We start from the raw sequence: 7,500 nt of genomic DNA, 5'->3' as shown, positions 1-7,500 counted from the left end.
CTATGGACAGGGTGGAATCTGGCCCACTTAAGATGTTTCTAGATCAGTGTAGCTTGTTACACACACACACACACACACACACACAGTATCAGTATCAGTAGCTCAAGGAGGCGTCACTGCGTTCGGTCAAAATCCATATACGCTACACCACATCCGTCAGCCAAGCAGGTGCCTGACCAGCAGCGTAACCCAACAACGCGCTTAGTCAGGCCTTGAGAAAAATAAAATAAAATAAAATAAAATGAAAAATAGCAAAAATTAAAAAAAAGAAATAAAATTTAAAAAAAAGAGATAAATACATAAAAATACTATTAATAATAATAACAATATTTAAAAGGCGCAAAATCTTGATTAAGTCAACACTAGGCGCGCGCGCACACACACACACACACACACACACACACACAAAACCAAACACACACACACACACACACACACTCTCTCTCTCTCTCTCTCTCTCTCTGTACTTTTGTTGTAATCACAGCAAGACGTGGACTTTCACTTCGCTGGACACACAGAGAGGTGAGTGGAGTGGAGAGGAAGGAATGTGGATAAGTACTAATAAATTATAGCCGGAAACTAAGCCCTTGACTGCAGCCAAACAAGTTCGGTGGTCATTCACTGATAGGTTCTTCTTGCCTCGTTGAGATGAGAAGAGAGAGAGAGAGAGAACAAAAAAAAAAAAAATCAGATCGGGAGATCAGTCACCAATTTTTAACTGATTTTTTTTTTGACTCACTTGTGTAAACAAAGTGAGTCTATGTTTTAACCCGGTGTTCGGTTGTCTGTGTGTGTGTGTGTGTGTGTGTGTGTGTGTGTGTCCGTGGTAAACTTTAACATTGACATTTGCTCTGCGAATACTTTGTCAGTTGACACCAAATTAGGCATAAAAATAGGAAAAAATCAGTTCTTTCCAGTCATCTTGTTTAAAACAATATTGCACCTCTGGGATGGGCGCTTTTTTTTTTTTTTAATGAAGCCTAATTATATGCATACTGCATTTACTGTTATATTTATATTTTTTGTATTCTCTGAACTTGGCACTTTGATCTGATATTCGACACAACAACAAGAGCAGTCATTATTATCATTTTTTGTTCAAACAGGAACTTCTTTTGCTAAGCATGGAAGTTTTATTTATTTTGCAAACATTTTGGTGCAGATAGTAAAAAAAGGAAAATTACTCTGTAATTAATGCTAGGGGACTTAATTTGCCACAAGTGAGTCTTGAAAGCCTTGCCTCTCTTGTTCTTCTTCTTCTTCGTCTTCTTCTTCTTGGCTTCCCAATACTTTTGTTCAGCAACATCGATCACTGGCGATACGAATATCTACAACTCTTCCCCTCAACACGGAATGAGAAAAGTGTTCACAATTTAACTCACAGTACGACCAGTCCTCTCTTCTCCTCTACACAGACCCCTCGGATGTCCAGTGGGTGTCTGAATGACCCAACATTTAGCTTCCGTCGTCAGAATCGTGGTATCTATGTCAACATTCACCTCTTCAGTATAAGAGCCTTCCGCTTGCAATATTTTGATGATGGTAACTGGGGTGAAACGCTGTTAACAAGACGTGGACGTTCACTCTGCCAGTCACCCAGAAGGATCGAGTAGAGAGACAAAAATAAACATGAACATAGCCAAACTGTATCATTTACACACCATCGGAAAGTACACAAACAGATAGAGGAATATCTTGAACTTCGAACACGTGTAGGACTGAACCACAGCGATCTCATTAATTTTAGGTCAAGGATCAGAGGACTCAGGGTTAAAGCACTGATCTAAAAATAGCATATACATATTATACATATCAGTGGGGTTAAATGCTTTCCTCTTTATTTTTATTATTTTTTATATTATTATTATTATTTTAAATTATTTTTGTTATTTTTTACTTTGTTTATTTTATTTTATTTTTATTTTATTTTTATTTTTGTCATTTGTTTTTTGTTTTTTTGTTTTTTTCCCCTCAAGGCCTGACTAAGCGCGTTCGGTTACGCTCTTGGTCAGGCATCTGCTTGGCAGAAGTGGTGTAGTGTATTATGTATTTGACTGAACGCAGTGACGCCTCCTTGAGCTACTGATAGTGATACTGATACTGCTTTTCGCGCTCAGTGACCAACGAATGTCGCTTTCGTAATCGCTCTCATGCTTCCCTGACGACCATGACGTTTACACAGCTTCTGTTAAGCCGCGTGGTCCTTTGGTAAGTAAACATCAGACCGCTGACTGAGCTGGTTTTAGTGTCTCGAAATGGTCCCCTCTTAACTCTCCTCTTTCTTTCTTCCTCTGTGTGTGTGTGTGTGTGTGTGGTGTGTGTGTGTGTGTGTGTGTGTGTGTAGTATCAATCGTGTGTGTGCGTGTGTGTGTGTGTGTGTGTGTGTGTGTGTGTGGTGATTGGTGGTGGTGGTTGGGGGGAGGAGGTGGGGGGGTACTCGTGGAGTGTGCGTGTGTGTGTGGGGGGGGGGTGGTGGTAGGGAGTGAGTGGGGCTTATGGGGGGGTGGGGGTGGGGGGGTTACTCGTGGGGTGTGGGTGATTGTCGCCCTTCGATCGGCTGTATCCACATAATGCATTGTCATTTTCTTTCCCTCCACTCCTCTCCGTGACTGGTGGAGTGACCGTCCACGCCGTGTTGTGAACACTGCTGATTCCTGTCTTGAGAGAGGGGGGTGGTGGAGAAGGAGAGGGGTAGCCTAATGTCTTCCCATTTTAGAGGATTAAGAACACAATAAAAGACAAACGCATCGAACTGTGTTAATAATAATAATAATAATAATAATAATAATAATAATAATAATAATAATAAATATAATGATAATAATAATGATGATAATAATAATATCTTATGTTTTCTTTAGCGCTATAATTCAAGCATGAGCGACCTCTAAGCGCTTTACAATCCAGTACCTAAAGTGAGGCAAGAAAGCACACAGAAAGTAGTAGAAACACATAAAAGAGAATCATTAATATTATTTAAAAAAAAAAAAAAAAAAAAACAAAAAACCGCAATGCACAAAACCCACAAAGTAACATACTCTCAATACTCACACAATTTTTACACCCCAACAAACACACACACACACACACACACACACACACACACACACGTGATTAAATGGCTGAGATAATAACAATATTTCACTGAAAATACATACATGTAACAATCAAAAGAGCATAATTGTAATTTTGTTGGAGAAGGACGGGGTTGGGAGGGTGGGGGGGGAGAGTGGGTTTGGGGGGGGGGGATGAGGTGGGGGGGGGATGTAAGGAAAGGGAGGGTAGGGGGGAACAGGGGGGGGAATTCATGAAAGGGTATAAAGGACCAGTCAGGCACTGCTGATCAGGAACACCTATTTCTATCGTGATAATCCAATTATATTTGTCCATTTGGTGACCACACCACACCACCCCTTCCCCGACCCCATCCCACCCCACCCCACCCCACTCAGCGCCACTTGCCCCGTGGTGGTGATGATGGTGGTGGTACGTGGTGGGTGGGGAGGGGTGGGGAGGGGTGGGGTGGTGGTGGTGGTTATTATGTTTTCCCTTTTTTTGATCAATTTACCATCCCAAATATACCTGTCTGCCATTGATTAAATAGATTACGGTATGAATATACCAGGGTACAGTTAGAAAATGCACTGTTTTTTGTTTTGTTTTTTATATATATATTTTTTTTTAGTATTTTATTGTCGCCAAAGTGTGTGTGTCATAACCCATAAAGGGTTGCCCACTTGTGCGTTTCAAGTAGATATACCCCCAAAAGTTATTTATAGTTATAGGGCCCAACACTCGGCTTATATCACAGATTGACATAAGTTTATATTTGGGCCAACTGCAAAGTAAGAGCTGTATTATCAATGGTTTTTTTTGTTTTTTTTCCAGTCAATGGGAAACCATTTACAGCTTTGTCTTTTGTGAAGGACTATGACTCTCAAACTAGGAGGCAAAATTGCACTGGCTCTTAGTGCTGCAGCCTTGTGGGCTAGTTGGCCTTTGGGAGCCATCCCAAAAATTACTATGATAAATCTTCTTCTTCTTCTGAAACACACACAAAAATTACTATGATAAATCTTCTTCTTCTTCTTCTAATTTTACCATGGAAACCGACCGACAGTCACATGCGTTGGAACAGATCGTTACGTGCATGATGTGTGTGGTAAATTGTCAGGGGTGGGTACTGTATATATGTCTATACAGTTAATGAGTGAGGGCGATTGTGCATGTGAGCCTAGCTTCAGCAACAGACACACATACATTCGTACTGGTACTGGCAGACACAGACACACAGCCACAGACACACACACACACAGACACACACACACACACACACACACACACACACACACACACACACACACACACACACACACACACACACACACACACACACACATAGCATTCGTGTTTATAATAATTCAGTTTTAACCCTGTTATGAAATTCATACTTATAGTGCACGGGAGCAATTTGAACAGAATGAACACTTGTAATGTCATGTCCTCCGTTTCGATGTTCAGGAATGAAGAATCGTGTGTGTGTGTGTGTGTGTGTGTGTGTGTGTGTGTGTGTGTGTGTGTGTGTGTGTGTGTGTGTGTGTGTGTGTGCGTGCCATGATAATTTGCACCTGTTCTCTTCCTGTGACTATTCCACCTGTATGATTGTGATCAAATTTGATTAAACGTGAAACATTTTAGCATTTTGTGATTTCGTATTGAATGATTGTGATTCTCATGCATTATTTGTACAGCATCATTATAAAACACGTGGATTTCCCCTTGTCGAGGTAAGCACGTGTTCTGTACACTGTATGCTGTATCCCCCCTCTCTCTCTCTCTCTCTCTCTCTAGAGAACGAGTGATGACGTCACGAAACTAGGATTGTCAGAGTAATTTCCCTTCGTTCCGGTCAGCCTCAACCGTGAGCACTTTTGTTGGTTCGACGATCCGACTTGCTTGAACATCTCGTGCTCTTGATGGACTGACTAACAAGTGTAAAATAGAAAAAAAAATCAAAGGACAATAGGAAGAACGTAGACAAGCTTGATCTCAGTTGAGGCAAGAAGTCCATACATCGATAAACCTAGCTTTGTGAATAGCTTCGACCAGTACGATTCACGATTGAGAGTGATTGTGTCTGCGTGTGTCACTTTCGCTATGTGTGTGTGGTTCTTCTTCGATTTTACGCCTGTCCACTAAGACGGAAAAGGGTACGCGCGCACGCACGTTCTGTTAGTGTGCTGTCAGTGTGTGTGCTTGTATGTACTGATCTAAACAAAATTTAGATCAGTGGCTTGTGAGCGTGTGTTTGTTTATGAGTGGTGTTCGTTCGTTCTTTACTTTAACGTCTTTTCACTTGTAAGTGGTATTAGACGAGGGTAGGAAAGAAATCGAGTGGGTGGAGGGGGGGCGGGTGGGGGGTGTCGGGGGGTGGGGGGGGGAGGGGGAAATTACTGTGTACGCATGCGAGTAAGTGAAATTGTGTGTGTGTGTGTGTGTGTGTGTGTGTCTGTGTGTGTGTTACATATAAAAATGATTAATTTAAGTTTTGTAAAACAACAACAACAACAAAAATATAACGATATAACATATTTCTAATGAAAAACTAGCAACTGTATCAGCGAATCAACAGGACTTGAAAAAGTCATACATTAGCAATGAACTGCTGGAAATTGTCAACACTTAAGATGATTTCAGTTCAGGGATGTGCGGCTTTAACATATAGCAAGTTGGTATATGATCGGCTGTTATGTGAGCACAACATTACTGACATATTTTGTCCTAAAACAATTCATTTTCCATCTGCAGATTAGAGAAAATGATTTGCCTCTTATGAAAATCATTATGGTAATGTCTTCCCATGAGTGGTATGTGTGAGTGTGTGTGTGCACACATCAGTCATTTAGTGTGTGTGTGTGTGTGTGCACACATCAGTACATCTGTGTGTGTGTGTGTGTGTGTGTGTGTGTGTGTGTGTGTGCGCGCGCGCGCACATTGTGTGTGTGTGTGTGAGTGTCACTGTGTGTGTGTGTGTGTGTGTGTGTGTGTGTGTGTGTGTGTGTGTGCGCGCGCGCGCGCACATCCATTTTGATGTTCACTTTATACACTGATCTGAAGACACGTCTTGTTTCAGTTTTCTGTGTTTTTCTTTGAAACAGTTACTAAGCAGTGTGCTCCGAATTTCCTAACTGAGCAAGATCTACAATGACACTGAAAAGCAACAAACAAGGCCCACATTAATTATGTCTCCTTTGTTCATCAGAAGGGAACCGGGGTCGTGATTGATGAAACTAGCAGTAACAGACACAGGTCGTGACTGATGAGACAGTAACAGTAACAAACACAGGTCGAGACTGATCAGTGAAACTAACAGACACAGACAATTAAAATAAGTTATTGTTGGAAAAAAATGTTATTATTTTTTTTAGGCTAATTCCTGAAATGTGAAACCATATGATAAGCCAACAGATTGTGGGCCTTTATATGAACACGGGTCACTAGAAAAGCTCGCGTCGTGTAGTTAACTGAGCCAAAGCTTCAACACGTGTAATGAAAATTAGCCAATGTGGGGGAGAACACGTACTTGGGAATTCACATCATTTCGTTGCTAACAACATCATATCTCCACGGAAATGTCTTGAACAAACACGAAAATGTTCACTGGTATTTGCAAACGTCACTGTGGTGCGCTGCATAGCTGCAACCCATGTCTGCCTCCTTTCTTCTTCTTCTTCTTCTGCTTCTTCTTCTTCTTCTGCGTTCGTGGGCTGCAACTCCCACGTTCACTCGTATGCACACGAGTGGGCTTTTACGTGTATGACCGTTTTTACCCCGCCTTGTAGGCAGCCATACTCCGCTTTCGGGGGCGTGCATGCTGGGTATGTTCTTGTTTCCATAACCCACCGAACGCTGACATGGATTACAGGATCTTTAACGTGCGTATTTGATCTTCTGCTTGCGTCTACACACGAAGGGGGTTCAGGCACTAGCAGGTCTGCACATATGTTGACTTGGGAGATCGTAAAAATCTCCACCATTTACCCACCAGGCGCCGTCACCGTGATTCGAACCCCGGACCCTTAGATTGAAAGTCCAACGCTTTAACCACTCCGCTATTGCGCCCGTCTCTGCCTCCTTTAATTGTCTTGTCATTTCTTCAACCTCCTTTCCCGCTTTAGTTTTCAACTTGGTGAATACTTCGATAAAAGCCACTGAAACCCAGTGGTCCCCGAATCAGTACAGTATCCTCGGCTTGTACAGCCGATAATGCAGCAAGTATCTGGCATCGCTCAGTATCCTAGTGGAGACGGTCGTAGTCAGTAATTCAGAGCAAGGAAAGAAGTCGCGTGGGATGACTGTGTTTACATTCGTCGCGACCGACGTCGCGACCCCCCGCACCCCCACACACCCATATATATATATATATATATATATATATATATATATATATATATATATATATATATGTACTACACTCACACCTCCGTTACACCCAAACAC

The 7,500-nt window shown here is 41.9% G+C and overlaps 1 protein-coding gene across 1 annotated transcript in view; it reads left to right on the top strand.

Moving 5' to 3' along the window:
• LOC143286528 (uncharacterized) overlaps nt 1–7,500 on the top strand; it is a 25,955-nt gene that overhangs the window by 13,948 nt on the left and 4,507 nt on the right. The gene's annotated exons all lie outside the window — the stretch shown is intronic.

Source organism: Babylonia areolata, chromosome 10 (genome assembly GCF_041734735.1).
Source record: "Babylonia areolata isolate BAREFJ2019XMU chromosome 10, ASM4173473v1, whole genome shotgun sequence".
In the NCBI taxonomy this organism is placed as follows: Eukaryota; Metazoa; Mollusca; class Gastropoda; order Neogastropoda; family Buccinidae; genus Babylonia; species Babylonia areolata.
Note: the sequence above shows the minus strand (reverse complement) of the source record. Positions and strands in the feature narration are given on the sequence as shown.